This window comes from Notamacropus eugenii, chromosome 2, assembly GCF_028372415.1.
Source record: "Notamacropus eugenii isolate mMacEug1 chromosome 2, mMacEug1.pri_v2, whole genome shotgun sequence".
In the NCBI taxonomy this organism is placed as follows: Eukaryota; Metazoa; Chordata; class Mammalia; order Diprotodontia; family Macropodidae; genus Notamacropus; species Notamacropus eugenii.
Window position 1 is genome coordinate 234,531,421 of NC_092873.1, and position 16,974 is coordinate 234,548,394.

Genomic DNA, 16,974 nt, shown 5'->3' on the forward strand with positions numbered 1-16,974 from the left:
TAACTCTCTTAGAAGCATTATATAAATCATTTGGCAATTGCTACATTGAAACCCAACGTCAAAAACTCTCATCTTAAAATTCTCCACCACAAATGACATGGTATGGGGGGAAGGGGAGAACACGCACAAGGTTATTGGGGTTAAGTGATTTGCTCAGGGTCACAAAGCTAGCAAGTGTCAAGTGTGTGAGGACAGATTTGAACTCAGATACTCTTGACTCCAGGGCCAGTGCTCTATTCACGTGCTCCACAGCATGATATTTAAGGCATTTATTCACAGAAAAATGAAGTGGATTATACCTTTTCATCTTCATCACTGGGCTTTTCTACAGCCTTCACCAAAGTTTTTAAATCATGCTCTAGTTTGTCTAGGTCCACTGAATGCATAGCAGCCTCAACAGGTTGTGATTTCACAGAAATTGTCTTTGAGAAAAGCTCTTGGTCGATCAACATCTACAGAAGAGAGCAAAAAAGAAAGCATAGCTAAGGACAGGTGAACCAAAAACAGAACATGACTCCAAGTAAGTCCATTGACTACAGTAGAGGAAAGAAGCAAATGAGGTAAAACCAGATTTCAATAAGCAAGACAACTGTAAAATAGGCAGAAATGAAAAGGAAAAAAAATTAATTTGCCAATCAGGTCAAGCAGAGATTCCTCATCATTTCTTTGTACTTTCGCATATTGGGAGATCTTTTCAAAGCTATAGTGACTTCAACTCCATTCAGGTTTCATGAGATTACACATCAAGAGGTGACACAAAGCCATATATTGGGTGACAAGACAGCAAAGACAATAACTCCTTGGCATGAAGTCGTGTCAGATACTAAAAACGAAATCTCTCTAACACTGTGTTTTAATGCTTGGTACAAGATCTTTAATAGTTACAAAAATTCCTTTTAGCCTTCTTAAAAATAGAACTGACTGGAATTATTTCCCCAAAACACTAGCTTGAGACTTTCCTGATTATGTAAATGAAGCTATAGGATTTTTGAAAGAGAAGACTTTGCCTGAAAATGCCATTTACCTAAAATCTCTCTGAAGGTTTTGCTTCACTTGAAGTTTTTGTGTGTCAGAATATTGTTAAAATTATATATATATATATATATACATATATAAAGATAGATATATGTCTAATTGATGGCTGAAGTATCGTATAAGAAGTGAGCACTGAGTATTTCTTCAGAGAAGAATTATATGAGAGGTAACATACTTTTTCAATATATTTCTCTAAATGAAACCTTTTCTTCTACTAGTAAGGAAAGAATAAATGAAATAATGTATCTGTGGGCATATCTCACATTTTTTCCCTACTCCCTTCTAGCAGTCTCTTTGCCTTTTGGGTCCTGTTCCTTTACCTAGTAAAAGGATTCCACTGACCCTATTGTTAAACAGAAAATAAAAACAAAAGGTAAATTTCTGCGTTAGGCCTGCCTACACTATTTATATAAATTAAATCAAGTTCTTTATTTCAGTAAGGTAAATTCAATAAAGTTCTTCACTTCAGCAGAAGCAGGAAGAGTGAATGTGTCCCTATACACACAGAGTTTATGAAGTCCCCATCACAAGATTAGTTCTTTCCTTGTGGCTTCCTCATGGGAACCAGTATCTTACAGTGTTTCAAGAACTGGAAGAAGGTATTCCCAGAGTAGTTAAAAGCATAAACAAACACAATGAGGAAGAAAGAGCAGGGGTTCCTAACAATTTTTATGCAACGGACCCCTTTTCTAATTCAGGTCTTCATCATAAAATAAAATACAGATAAATCCATTTTATTGGCTAAGTTATCAAGATACTAACAAAACAAGTTTGTGAACCCCAGGCTAAGAACTCTAGATTTAAAGGAAAAATACCAAGCATTTTAGCCTGGACTGGGTATGAAGTAATGGAAAGCAAACAGAATGAAATATAAAGTTAGACAGGTAAATTTTAATCCAGTGGTGAAGAGCCTTAAACAACAGGCTTTGAATTTATTCAGGAGGCAAAAAGGAATCAGTTAGTATTTTTGAAGCTATGGAGTTACATGATCAGATGGGTGCACTAGTAAGGTTCATCTAATATAGACGTTTTAGTTAACCAAGAGAGAATAGATACTAGGAAGAACAGACTGAATCAGAGGATAATGCAAGAATCAATTGAGGCTAAAAGGTGACAGTGGTAAAAACTCAGGTGGTGAAGGCAGCAGAAATGGTAAATAAAGAACTGAGTGAAAAGATACTATATTTGGAGAATGCAATATGATGTGACTTGTTACATAAGACAATTGATATGACTTGATGGTTTATGAACTATAAGGAGATATGGGATAGAGTTTCAACAAATATGAATAAATAATCATGAGGGAGGTTATTTGTAAGAATAGGGATGGCATAGCCAGAAATGAGGAAATCAAGAAGGGGAGCTGGTCAAAATGAAAGATAATACATTCAGTTCTAGAAACAATGATCTTGAGGTATCTGTGATACATTCAGTTAGAGCTTATCCAAGTACAGGGCTAAAAAAGTGAGTAATAGCAGAAGAGCACGAAAAGAATTCTTAAGTGCTACCAAATTTGAAAGCTATCCATACAGACATCATACTTGAAGTTATAAAAACTGATGAGATCACAAAGAGCTGAAACAGGTAAAGAAAATATGGCCAAACAAACCTAGGGACATGGACAGCTCTAATTAAGAAGCTTGGCAAGAAGAGGAAAACAAAGAGAAAAGAAGGGTTAAGGAGGTAGTATATCTCTGTTTTACATGAAGTACTCACTTTAGCACTTTTGATGTGTTGTGACACTTTTTCAAAATTCCTATTTAAGTCAGCTAACTTAGGCTCCACCAGCTCACTGCTTGCCAAGCCTCGGGCCCTCATCAGTACGATGGCTTGCTCAGAACATTTTCGACTTGTAGGTTAACATCATCCAGTTTAGATGTTAATCGCTAAACACATAGAAACACAAAATTATCATTAAGTACAAGAAACAGTGAAGCATAACCCAATTAAAATATGGATTTGACACTATTCAAAAGGGAAGACATCACAAATATGTTAAATGTCTATCTAAATAAAACACTGGCAGTATATTTAATTGAATTAACGAATCTAAATAGAGGTAGTAGAGGTGGAAGGGGAGGAGAAAATTGGGTTATGGGGTTGAGGCTTTTCAAATCCTTCCCAGATGACTTGTATCACCTCGGTATCTCTCACTAAAATTAAAATTCAAAAACAAAAAATAGAATAATACAGTGTTTATATGAAAAGCAAGATTCTGAGCCCTAAGAAATACAGTATATATTACAAATGCCATCTTAGGCATACTTACTTTCACAGTTTCTTCACTTTTATTTACAGGCTTCTTTTCAATCTCATCCAACAGAGCTTCAGCTTGGTAAAGCCAAGTACTTATATGAGCAACATTTCCATCAAATATCTCCAGCTGGCTCTGATGGTTCTGAAAATATATACGTATGTACATACTTTTTAAACAATCACATTAAGTATTCTATGAGATTGACATTTAGAAAGATTTGAATGATCATGACTAGACAGAATTGGATCCTGTGAGTATTAGTTAGGAGAATTGAAGGCTCTAGGTAAGAAGAATGTCTCTAAAACTTAGAATTATTTCAAAGAGTAGTATTTTTCCCTCTTCTAGATGCTGATAAAGGAATTCCTCTATAATCATTTCTGGGGAATGCTATAGAAAAGAAGTTTCTACATATGTGTATGTGTGTGTGTGTGTTGAAATAAATGACCTCTAAAGTTCACTCAAGCTCAAATACCAAATTACCAGAGAAAGGAGTTTTTAAAGAAAAAAAGCAAAGTAACAGAATTGAAAAAAAAATTATGTTGACATGATGTAAAATAAAGATGATAATAATAAAACCTGCTTGTGCACAAACACGGACAGATGTATGTATACATAACCAAAGTTGATGAGAATAGGTCCAGTTCCTCATTGTAATATTCATTCTCCCATTACCTGTTAAACAATCAGAGTTGAACTCTGGAACACCCCCTTTTCCAGGGCTATATAAACCTTGAGCCCAATGAGCCCTTGAAGGTCTTCGGCATTTGAGAGTGCCACTGACCTCTTCTATTAAAATACTAGCATTGTTAGTAAAATGATTAATTACTCAGAAATTATATTTCTCAAACTTTTTAAACTCTGCACTAGTGATAAGAAGTGAAAGAATTCCAGTTATGGGGGAAAGTCAATAAAAATGCCCTGAGAGCTCGGGACATAGAGTCTTGTGCAAGGTTAAGAGGTGCCAGTATCACTGGATCTGAGTAGGAGAGCTGATGACAGTGTATTTGTTATTAACAACCTTTCAGAGTGCATACATGTTCAGACCATAACCTAGACACTTTACTTTTAAATTTAGAGAGATAAATTGATAAGAAAATGTACCCAAACACTTTCAAAGTGAGAGCTAGTGCAATGATTTTGCTTACGGGCTCAGGCTTACCCTTGCTGCTGCTGTCCTCATCTGGCATTACATGATACCTCTTGTTAGAGGACCTTCAGGCTACTGGGGGCTGCTGCTAGCCTTGCTGGATATTAAGGTGTATATCTGGCATAGGGCATGCATGCATGCACATACACACACACGCACACACACAAGCACACACACACACTATAGGGTTCTTGGTCTCCACCAAATTCAAAGCACCCTCTACTCACATATAACAATCAGGGTTTAAGTATACAACTTCCTGAACTTTGGAAAGAATTTCCAGTTGTTTGTAATATAACAACATGGGGACTAAAACATAGGAACATAGATTTAGACCTAGAAGGGGCTTTAAATTTCATCTCTTTCAATCTCCCCATTTTACAGATAAAGAAACTGAGGTCCAAAGATGTTAAAGGACTTGACCAAAGTCCTACAGGTAATAAGTGACACAAAGGTGATACTGGAAAATAGTCCAGAAATCTCTCAAAAGTGCTGGTGGTACCAGTATAGCACCACCAAATACCTCATGCCCCATAACTAAAACTGGCACTCTCTTTCCAACCCCGGCAGAAAAATTCACAGTAAACATACTTGCAAGGAAGATAAGTATTAATTTCAAATGATTTCTTTTTAAAAAAAACTGAGTTGGCTGGATGCTGGAGGCTACCAGAAGGTGGCGCCTAACCTCTTTAAGGATTGTGGTCACTCTTGGACAAAATGTTTAGAAATAAAAGATGACATACAGCATGAAATAAGACATTGCTTAGGTCAATAGTAGTTTTAGTTTGTATAATTTTTCCTTCCGCTAAAGTCAATGAACTGCAGGAAGTGCCAGGTACTAATTGCTTGACCCAGGATACTGTAGATTTTCCTGAAGACAGTCATCAGGGAGAAAGAGGAAGAGTTCACAATTCATCTGAGGAACTTTGGCTCATCTTTCTTGGCTAATTCCCCTTTGCTACATTAGTGTAGATGAATGCTGATGAGATGAAACTTGGGCCATCCCTAAGCAGTTTGCCCTTCATGTCTTTCTAGGAACCTAGAATCAATTTGCTGTGGTTAAGGGGTGAGATTGAGGTAAATTATCTAGCCATACTTGGGTCTTTCAAAGAAGGCATCTGGTCTAATACATATCTTAAGTTGGATCAAGAAAAAAAATTGGCATTTTCAAGCATTTAAGAATTAGTTACCTAGAAGAAACAAACTGAGTTGTCAAGTTCAGTGTTGTTTTAGTTTGTGTAATTATGAGTATTGTATAATTTATTTTGTATACTTATGAGTGTTGCTCATAAAAGAATTTCTACCTCTCCTCTATTGCCTTGATGGCATTCTGATATACCACCACTGGTAAAAGACTGAACGTAAAGGGTACAAATCATGTAAATTAAAGCATTGCATTTTTGATACAGTGGATAGAGAGCCAGTAAGATCTGGGTTCAGATTCTACCTCTGACTCTTACCATGTGGTTCTAGAAAAATCATTTAAACTCTCAGTTTTCCCAGTTTTTTAAACCTAAGTCTTTTATTAGACTGTAAGTTGCCCATAAAATGCCAATTTGCATTGATATATTATCAGTGTGTGTGCCAGAAGACCACACCAAGAATTTCCTATATCCATTATATTATACACACGCACATGCACACGCACACGCGCGCGCACACGCGCACACGCACGCACACAGACACACACACACACACACACACACACTAAATTTCCAAAAATCACTTGCAGCATGGTATAATGGATAAAATATTGGGCTGGAAGTTAGGAAGGTCTGAATTCACATCCTTTTTCTGGGACTACAAGTTCTGTAATCCTGGGCAAATCGCTTATTTTTTACGTACCTCAGGAAATTCTCTTGCAATCTGTCTTAATGGAGGGAATTCCCATGCTAGGAACTCCTCACAATGGCTAGATTTGTCCCTCATTTGTTCCCCTGACATTTTCATAAACTATTTTCCTTTAAGCAATTGACACAGAAGAGAAACAAATGAGGCTGTCAATGAACCCCAAATGGAACCCCAGTTATTAACATTTTCTACAACTCGATGCACAGTGATGTAATTTCCCAATTCATTTTGAAAGCTAGTAGAGCCACAAAGGCCTACACTAATAAAGATAGATAAAAACATTGATTAAGCACTTCTTATGTACCAGATACTAGACTAAATACTGGTATACAAATAGACACAAACAAGACAGGCCTCTACTCAAGGAACTCACATTCTAATTCAGGAAGAAAAGCTGTAAAGGGAAGTTGAATGGCAAGTTGGTGGAGCCATCTAAGGAGTGGTATGGTGGTCTGACGCCCTGTAAGATTAAATAAAAGTGCCCCTATGAGAGGCCAGTATTCCAGGGTAGAATCCAAAGGTGGACAGGGGAGAGACAGTGATGACAACCACAGTTCAGGTAACATGCTGTGAAGATGGCTGAGAAGTAACAATAAAGAAGACATTATAGTATTAAGACGAATGATTCTTTAAGGAACTAGTGAATGGAGCCCAGTATTTTTAATACCTTACATTTCACACCAAATGCCCCATTTTCTTGGAATTGCTTCCAAATGCAGAAAGTGGATATGCTAATCAATCAACAAACCATTATTAAATGCCTATTATGAACAAAATGCTGGCAATGCAAAGACAGCAAAAAACACTAACTACTCTTAAGGAGTTTACATCCAATCTATAATGTTGGGAATTATTTATAGATGCATCAAGATGCACAATAAAGAGAGCTGGCTTTGTAATTAGAGGACCTAGCTATATTCAAATCCCAGCTCTACCACTTGCTTCCCTTGTGGAACTGTAGCAAACCACTTGATTTCCTGTAATTCATTTTCTTTATTTGTAAAAAAGAGGTTGACGATGACTTCCAACCCTAAATTTATGATCCTATGTTCAAAATTTTATTTTCACTTCCTAGTAGTATAAAGGTAAGCTTGAAGACTTTTGGGCCTTTGCTGCTATATATCCATAGAAAAGTCTACGTAGAACAGGTAAAGGAAAAGAGGACTTTACCCTGCACCCTCCATTGCCAACATTAGCTCTGTCCATCAGTTCCTCTCCCCACCCCCAGTCTTTTTCAGCTCATCTACATGGAAGAGCAGAAGATGATTTTGAGATGGGAAACAAGAGAACCTTGGAATCTCAGAGACTCTAAGAATTATTGGGGAGCATCTCCAAGTGAATGACTAGGTACAATCTAACCTTCAAAAAATAAAATCAAAAGGCATACGGAATGCTTTTTGTAAAGTAAACTAGACAGTCCAACATAGAGATCCATGTCCCTGGACAAAGAACTGGGTTGAAGAGAGAGATTTGAGTCTATCTGGCTAAGAGTTCTTTTGTTTTTGCTCTAGGGAGCTTGGTGCCTAGAGTAAAAAAAAAATTCTTAGTGGAATGACAAAAGCAAGAGTCAAGAATAGGAAGAGAAGAGGACATGAAAAAGCAGGACAGTTTCTTCTTGAGAAGACTTTTACTAGTCATGTGGCTGAGTCAAGGTCTTCTGTTTTTTTTCCTTAAAAAGCACTATTATTAACAGGTCATTCTGTATAATCTTTATTTCCAAATATATTCCTCCCACTGGACTGCCTAGGAAGCTCGTTGTAGCTATAAAGAATGAAAAAGAAAAACAAATTCTGACAAGCCACCAACCAACATCAGTTGTGTCTGACAATCTCCACCTGCATAGTACCAGTGCCTACACCTCAGCAAAGAGAGGTAGGTCCATTTTCCCAACCGCATTTAGTTTCCTGTGATTGTTCTTCAGATTTACGTTGTTTTCATCATTGTAAATGCTGGCACTTTGGAAGTAGGGTTTTGTTCATTTATTGCATTTATAGCCTACCACCTAGTACAGAACCTAGAACATACCAGGCTCTTAATTCATGATTCTTGATTCCTTAATTATATTGGTTCCTTATTTCTGCACCATTTCATGATGCAGTTTATTATGGGAATTTTGGATTGTCTTTTATTATTCAGGACTTGGGGCCATTCCTCCTGCCAATTTTGATTCACTTACAAGAGTGTTAATGTTAACCTCACCTAACCAAAATCTGACTCATGGAACAATAACATGAAGGGAAGGCCAAGGACATTTCACCTAACTGAGAGGTTGCTAAGTTGACCAAAACCTGTCCCATGGGATGCGAAAATTTACTTAAAGACTTGGACATTCCAATGTACAACACTCAACTGTCCCTGACTCCTTGACGACATGTAAATCTTCCCCTTCAATCAGTCTGTTTGTATATCCTCTAAATGTAGTTTAATCTGTAATCTGACTTAGTTTATCTACTGAGTTTGTTTGATGAGGCTTATTCAGAGGATGTATGAGATTATGACTTTACTCGACTACATTTGTTCAACTTTTATGACACTGAAGTAAATATGGGTTTATAGATTTATCTCCTCTTTAACTTTAATGGCTTAAGAGGCATGTACAAAACTGCAATACATAAAAGAATTATTTCTTTGCCAGTCTGACAAAATTTGTCTAGAAGAGGGCTTGGGAAAGTATTAACAGGGGCTCAGATTTTCTGTGGGGTCTGAACTTATGCTTAATAATAAAACCTAGGCATCCCTCAACACCAAAAGAATTCGAGCAACCCATGTGCACTTTTATCTAGCTTCCTTATTCAAAGGCAGCCTGGATTCTGCTTACCCTAGAATGGTATATTGTTCTCTTTGCCTATTTGACTATAAAACATGGTAAGTAATCGAGTGCAGAGCTGTTTTCTTCTCCTTAAGAACCTGAGTTGAACTAGTTTAGACTGTTTGCATCCAACTTAAAGTCAGGCAAACTGGGCTTACTGACCTGCCATATGACCTTGGACAGCACTTTGTACCTCTTTAAAGCTCATTTTCCTTACTTGTCAAATGAAAATTATAATACTTTCATGGATCATCCACTAAACTTATACAACTCCCAAAGTTACATCTGAACCCTCTCCTTTCTTTTCTCTCTCTCTTCTCCTCTTTCTATATTGCCTTCATGATATGAACCCCAAATCTATACATCTAACACTAATGTCCTCCTTACACTCCACTCTCACATCATCAACTACCGACTATGTATCTCCTTGTGGAGAATGTTCTATAGATATCTCAAATTCTTCATGTCCAAAATGGAACTGATATTTTCATTGTAGCTTATGTCTACTCCAGATTTCCCTATTTCTGTCACCATCCTTCTAGTCACTCCAAAGATTACAACCTCACAGTCATCTTTAATTCCACCTTCTTCCTCACCTCCATACCTGATTAGTTGCCAAATTTCATCAATTTTTTGCCTCTACAGAATCTATCAGACTCATCCCCTTTTCCCTACTCACATAGCTACCGCCCATCTCAAAACACCAAAAGCTCTTGCCGAAACTACTATGATAGATTATTATTTGCTCTCTCTATTTCAAGTCTCTCCCATCTCCATTCCAATTTCCATAATATTACCAAAAATCTATCCCTGAATTACAGGATGCACCATATTTCTTTCTTATTATATAAACTCCACAAAGTCCTTCGTCATATAAAGCTTTGTATAGTTTAATCCACTTTTTCCACCTTATTATGCATTACTCTCCTCTATAGGGTCTAATCTTGCTTCTGTTCCCATATCCAGGCCTTTGCAAAGATTGTCCCCCAGTGCACTCTCTCCTCACATTTGTTTCTTAGAACCCCTAGTTTCCTTGGAAGCTCAACTCAGATATCCATGCAGTTTTTCCTGATCCCCTCAGCTACTATTGCTTCTGTCTAAAATTTACCTTGTATTTGTTACACACACACTTTCATGTGTGTTTGCTGCCTCCCACTATAGAAGAGAATCTCCTTAAGGTCAAGGACCGTTTCATTTTTGTCTTTGTATTCTCAGCACCCACAAGAGTACTTGGCACATAGTAGGTACAATAAATGCTTGTTGATTTATTGACTGAACATCTCTTGCATTCACTTCCTTCTTTCTATCTACAAGGCTACCATCTAGTTCTCATTACCTTTCTCCCAGATTACTTTCAGTACTCTATTAATTCCTTCTAATTCTCATATAAAATTCATCCTCCAGACACACATATGTGTCTGTCACACCCTATTTCAAGACTCTTCAGTGCTTCCCTATAGCTTTCAGGATGCTAGAAGTTCCACTGTTTCACTCCTAAAACCCTTCACCATCTGATGAAATGTTTCCTGGCTTAGTTCACATTATTTCTCCTCCAATATTCCATGATACACTTAAACTGGACTGCTTGCTGCTCTTTGCACATGATATCCTCCTCTCTTACCCTGTTGTCTTTGCTCAGACTGTCTCCTCTTTTCTTTCTTCACTTCCATCCCTTGCAATCCCTCTTCAAGACTTAGCTCAAATGATGCCTCCTACATAAAGGCTTTCCTGATGCCCCCTGATATTAGTCTTTCCTAATCACAATTTTAAAATATACTTTATATTGACTTATCTATATATATATTGTATGGTTTTTACCATTGCAATTATACTTTAGCCAAAGTCTGCATCAGTTTTTGTGAGGGATAATCCCATGACATCCATATTCTGATAGGACTCCTGATTGCTTATGAGAATGATGCCTAAATATGTGATTTCGTTAGGTAGTTAGAGGACGTGAAGACAGATGGTCATGGAGGTTAGATATGAACTTTTGAATGGCTGTCTTTAAGAGCTATACAAACTGCATGGAAAGCAGGCCCCCTAATATATACCTTTATTTCCAGTGCTTTTAAACCTGGAGATAGCTGAAAACTAGCTGCCCTTCAGGGACTCCACTGTCTTTTTGGATTTAACTGAGATTTCTCCTCAGTCAAAGAGTCCATTACTCTTGTTTATTATTGGGCCTATTGTAATTTAGATAAGACCCCCAATTTCTGTTTACTGGTTGCTTGATTTTATGGGTTTACTTGCCATTCGCAACACATTAGGTTCCTTTCATTAAGCCACTTTTGGTGAAAGGAAGCTGAATCTGGTTATAGTAAGCCAAATATTATGACCCTCTCAGAAAGCAACCAGGGAAACTGGTGTTGATCCTAGCCCTGTCAAAATGGTTTACCACTAGATTGCCCAAATTTGAAATGTGATAGATAGAATTAATTCTAGCCTATACCTCTCTGGGGAGATAGGTGAGAGAAGGCTCAGCTAGAGCCCTCCTTCTCCTCCCCACTAAGATGGAAATTACAGTCTCTTTTGAAGAACAGTGCATCAGATTCCAGGTCAGATTGTCATTCATGCTGCATATGAGCCAGTTGTTAATGTATTATCCCAAGGAGGGAGAGAGAGAGAGAGAGAGAAGTTGTGGGAGGGAGGGAGGAACAGACAGAAAGTTTTCGTCTTTGTAAGTCCCTAAGAGCCATATTACATAGGTACCTAATCAATGCTTTTTGACTTAATGAAGGTATGAATACTTGGAATACCTGAGTTACATTGAGATTGTTGTTGTTGAAGAGGATTCTGGGAAGATGGTGAAGTAGATCAGAAAATTTCAAGCTCTCAAGATTTTCCTCTACAAAAGAGGTAAAATTGCACCTCTGAGTGAACATAGAGCCTCGAAAACAAATGAGAGTAGGGGCAGAAATGATTATCCTGGGATAATCCAAGATCTGAAGAAAAATACTGGAGAAGAATAAATGCCTCTGGGCTAGGGTCAGTTTTAACCAGCCTCAAGCTGCTTAAACAATAAACCCCAAGCCCTGGGGTCAACTGAGGTGGGAGGCTGTTTCCCTCACCTACAGGAACTTTTAACTCTGGGAGAGTAAGGGGAGTTGGGCATCTGACCTGGGGAAGAACTAGGAAACTTCTGCTGATAAGGAATGCCAGCCCCAGCTGTCCTTCAGGGTGCAGCAGGGTCTAGAAGGAACCAGCACACACTGGGTGAGGGCGGAAGCAGTGAGGCAGGGACTCTGTTGGCTGTGGGCACTTACAGAGGCTGGAGGTCTTAGTTTGAGTTCAAGGTGAGAGTGATGAGGTTCAGACTCTGGGAGCGTCCTTGAGCTCCCCTTGAATCTTCCTACTTAATCTGGCCTTTCTTCCTCAAATCTAATCTTCCCATTTGTTCCGGCAGTCTCAGGAAGCCCATGGACTTTTCATTATCATTTCAGGTCTCTGTTGAACTCGCCTCCCTTGATCCCATCAAAACCCCATTCCCATACTGCCCCTATCAAGATCTCTGAATTGCCCCACGTGTTTCCCACCCAAACCCTCCCGTGTCTGATATCTCCTGATAGCCTCCAGCTGTTTCCAGCCTTTGACCCTCCTCGGACTTCTCCTCAAGACCCTTCCTAAACCCCTCCTCCCATCACCCTGGACTACCGGACCACCCCCCCCACCCCCCCAGATCCCTCCTATACTCTTCTCTGTATTTAAGTCCCACCTTGCCTCCATGAAGGGGCTCAGATTCAATCCAGCTCAGATTCTGATTAGCTGAGATTCTATCTGGCCCGCTTGTGAATACAAACGTTACAAAAGCTTAGGCTCCTCCAGAGGCAACCCAATTTGGCAAATCCTTAATAAACTTTGTTTTCTTTGGCTTTAAGAAGGCTTGAGTAGAATTCATTCGAGCACGACCCGGACCGTCGCTATTTTGGGGTCCCCCATCACCTCTCAACCTCTTCATTTATGGTTCCCTGATCCGGAGAAGCTGCTAATCTCAAATCCTTCTGCTCAAACTGGAAGGTACGTAAGGCTCCCCCTCTCTCTATCCCCTACTTGCTCTCCAAGCACCTTGGAAGTGGATTTTCGGACCTGGCTTCGGGTCCCAGTATCAGCAAAGTCTCTGAACTTTCTGGGCGCTAGAGAGTTAGAGACTCAAGTTGTCGGTCCATTGGTTAGGCAGCGGACCTGGGAATTCTCTGGATTTCCTGGACGCAAGGAAATCGGGGAGAGCTCGGTTACTTTTCTTGTGTGTGCCTAAGTCTCTGAACTTTCTGGGCACTAGAGTTAGAGACTCAGGCTGTCGGTCCATTGGCTGCGTTTGAGGCCGTGGACCTGGGCATACCCTCCAAAGCACAATTCTCTGAACTTTCTGGGCGCTAGAAGGTTAGAGAAACCTCAGTTAAGGGGGTGCCCAATTCTCTGGATTTCCTGGGCACAAGGAAATCGGGGAAAGCCCGGTTATGTTTTGTCCTCTTGTTTTTTTCCCAAGGCTTACTTCCACGCCCCCCTTTAAGGGGACTTCCAGTTCCAGAAAAAAAAATGGGTCAAAATCCATCAGTTCCAAGGAATTCGCCTTTGGGCTGTCTTGTACAAAACTGGAACAAATTTAACTGCTCTAAAGACCTTAAAAAGAAAAACTTGGTATTCTTTTGCAACAGACTTTGGCCTCAGTATCACCTGAAGGACAATGAAGTGTGGCCCATGTTTGGGACCTTACAATGTAATATCCTTTTAAAATTACAATTATATTGCCTCCAAAAGGGAAAATGGATAGAAATACCTTACGTAAGGGCCTTTGTCGAACTCTCTCAGGACCCCATTCTTAGAACAGATTGTAAGATGCTTGTAGCTAGAGCCGCCCCACAAAAGGGAAATGGGGGTGAATTGGACATTTTGGATGACCCCCTGTTTATGGCTCCTAGGGTCTCGGCCTCACTTCCTCCCCTAGCTCCGTTCCCAACCCCCACTCACTTCCCTACCACGGGGCTTGCTGAGGTGCCTCCCTCTGCAGCCCCTCTGGCTGGGGCAACACTCACTCAGACCTCAAGCCCCACCCCCACGGCAGTGTCTACAGTATCACTGCCCGTAACCCACCCCTCCTTGGGGACCCCAACTATTGGTCTTGCTGGGGTACTTCCCTCTGCAGCCCCTCTGGCTGGGGCAATATTCACTCAGGCCTCAGGCCCGGCTCCCGAGGCATTCTCTGGGGCATCTCCCCCTTTGATCCCTACTCTTCCTCAGGCACCAGCGGATCTTTCCCCTTGCCAGCCAGATCCCCTGGCTCTGCAGCCTAATCCAGTTCAGCAGGCATATCCCCAGCCCCTCCCTCACAAGAAGTGGGACTTCCTATCTTCCTCCACAAGCCCCTGTCCCCACTGCGCCGTCAGGGCTGTTTCCCTTGAGAGAAGTACCTCCCCCACCCAGTGGGACAACCAGGATGCGTGTTCCGTTCTCTCTTTCGGATCTCCCCCAGATTAAAGAGAACCTGGGGAGATACTCGGAAGACCCCCCTAGGTTCACTGAGGGTTTTAGGGACATATCCCTACAGTTTGAACTTCCTTGGGAGGATCTGCATATTCTTTTCTCTGTCTGTTGTACCGTTGAGGAGAAGGGGAGAATTTGGGAACATGCCCAAAAGTTTGGGGATCATATGGCTAGCAATAATCCCATAAAATACCCCGCAGGAACAGCTGCTGTTCCCTCGAGTGACCCCAGATGGGACTACCAAAAGAGTGAGGACAGGGAAAAGAGAGACTTTATGGTAATTTGCCTGTTAGAAGGCCTAAAAACTGCATTTCAAAAACAAGAAAAATTTTCAAAAAATTAGGGGAATTACTCAGGGATAAAAGGAAAACCCTGCCCTTTTTCAAAACCGGCTAGTAGAAGCTATTAAAAAGCATACAAATTTGGATCCTGACTCCATAGAAGGGGCAGCAATCCTTAGCATGTATTTTATTAATCAGTCTGCCCCAGATATTCGGAGGAAACTACAGAAATTGGCAGTGGGACCCCAAACACCTCAGGCCCAGTTACTGGAGATGGCCTTTGGAGTCTTTAACAACAGAGACCTCATTGCAGCACAGGAAAGAGAACGAAGGAGAAGAGCCAGGGCCAGGGAGAAGGCTCAATTCTTGGCTGCTGCCTTGGCCAGGAAAAGACCCAGGGAGCACCCCTGCAGGGCACCCCCTTGGAGGAAGGCTGGCTGCTTGGGCAGTGGGGAAACCTGCTTTCATTGCCACAAGGAGGGTCACTGGTCCAAGAAGTGCCCCTCCAGGGCGCCCCCCCAGAGGTAGCCCTAGGAACCAACGCCTGTGGAACCGTGCCCATGTGACCAGAAGGGACATTGGAGGAAGGATTGTCCCCAAGGTTGGAAAAGTGGTGGAGCTACCCCCCCAGTACCCTGTCCTCCAGTCTTCTCAAGACTTGGAACAACAGGAAAACCTGGGTGCTGGTAGTGCTCCCACTTTCTCTACCTCTCTCCTCAAGCCCTTGGCAAAAACGAAGGCTGAAGGTAAGGTTACTCACTTTAACATGGCTAAATTCTCTGCTTTAACCAGTCACTCTGGCTCTACCCGTCCCTTGACCCCTCGGGTCATAGGCATTGAAAGGGAAACTAAGGAATGTCTCCAGACATACCCCCTCCCCAGCCTGCTTGAGGATCTGTTGTTTAAACACTCCTTCCCTATGCCCTCCTCTGACCCTGCCCCCTTGATGGGAAGGGACCTGATGGTGAAATTGGGGAGCCAATTTTCTCTAGTTAAACCTCCCATCTCCCTTTTGCCGCTGTTCACTATATCTTCCTGGGTTTGCTTGAGAGTGTGGGAGACAGGCCAAATATTTGGGACCCTGGAATTCCAGAGAGAGCTACTTCTGCCACCCCAGCCACTGTTAGTCTTTAGCAAACGCTAAAGTGCTCCCCCATCTCAGCTAGTAAGTATCTGATTAAGCCTGAGACCTGGGAAGGACCACAACCTTTAATGGAAAAATTCCTTAAGTATAGCATCTTTGTCCCTTGTCCATCTCCATGCAACACTGCAACCCTTCCCACAAAAAGGCCTAGTGGAGAATACTCACAATTGATTTTTGCTTTTGAATGTACTTGTCCTGGGGAATCAAGTCCATATCAGCTAATGTGGACAGTCTTGCCCCAAGGGATTCGAGATAACCCTCATTTATTTGGCCAGGCTTTGGGAAGGGATTGAAGGCACCTGAAAGTAGCAGGCAGTAGCTTAATTCAGTATGTGCATGATATTCTTATTTGTAGCCCCAACCAGGAGGCTTCTTTGGCTGCTGCCACAGAAGCCCTTAATTTCTTAGGCATTCGAGGCTATAGGGTCTCTTGGAACAAAGTCCAGATAGCATGCCAGTCCATAAGGTATCTGGGCAGTGAACTCACACCCACCTCTCTCTCCTTAACCTCTGAGAGAAAAAGGACAATCCTGTCTATCCCTGTTCCAGCTACTAAGAAACAAGTTCAAGTGTTTTAGATTTTGTAGACTCTGGATTCCTAATTTTGATTTTATTGCTAAACCCCTTTATGACCCTACTCAGGGCATTGACTCAGAGCAGGCTAAAGTTTTTGAGACTCTGAAAACTAATTTGACCACCACCCCATCACTAGACCTACCCAGTCTGGGAAAACTTTCACTCTGTACATTGATGAAAGGAGAGGACAGGCTTTGGGAGTCTTAACCCATTCCTTAGGACCTGACCCCAGGCCAGTGGATGTTTTTATTTACTCAAAATATGCTTTCCTTGCTCTACATACCGATGGAGCAGTCTGGAAAAGGGGATCTCTGACAGCAAAAAACTCCCCTCTCAAACATGCCCTTCTATGTTTTGGCCTTGCCACAGTCATCTTTAATTCTCTCCAGAGAA

At 40.9% G+C, this 16,974-nt stretch overlaps 1 protein-coding gene across 2 annotated transcripts in view; it reads right to left on the reverse strand.

Annotated features, from left to right (window-relative positions):
* LOC140526962 (utrophin-like) overlaps positions 1-12,604 on the reverse strand; it is a 90,194-nt gene extending 77,590 nt beyond the window's left edge. The window contains exons 1-4 of one of the 2 annotated variants that reach the window (XM_072643578.1): positions 12,366-12,604; positions 3,305-3,433; positions 2,752-2,921; positions 300-452 (exon numbers count right to left, since the gene is read on the reverse strand). The gene's annotated coding sequence lies outside the window, so the exon portion shown is untranslated. Of the gene's footprint in view, positions 1-299; positions 456-2,751; positions 2,922-3,304; positions 3,434-12,365 lie in introns of those variants that run through there. The other variant, XM_072643579.1, reaches the window with a different exon arrangement.
* Between the last annotated feature and the right edge of the window lie 4,370 nt (positions 12,605-16,974).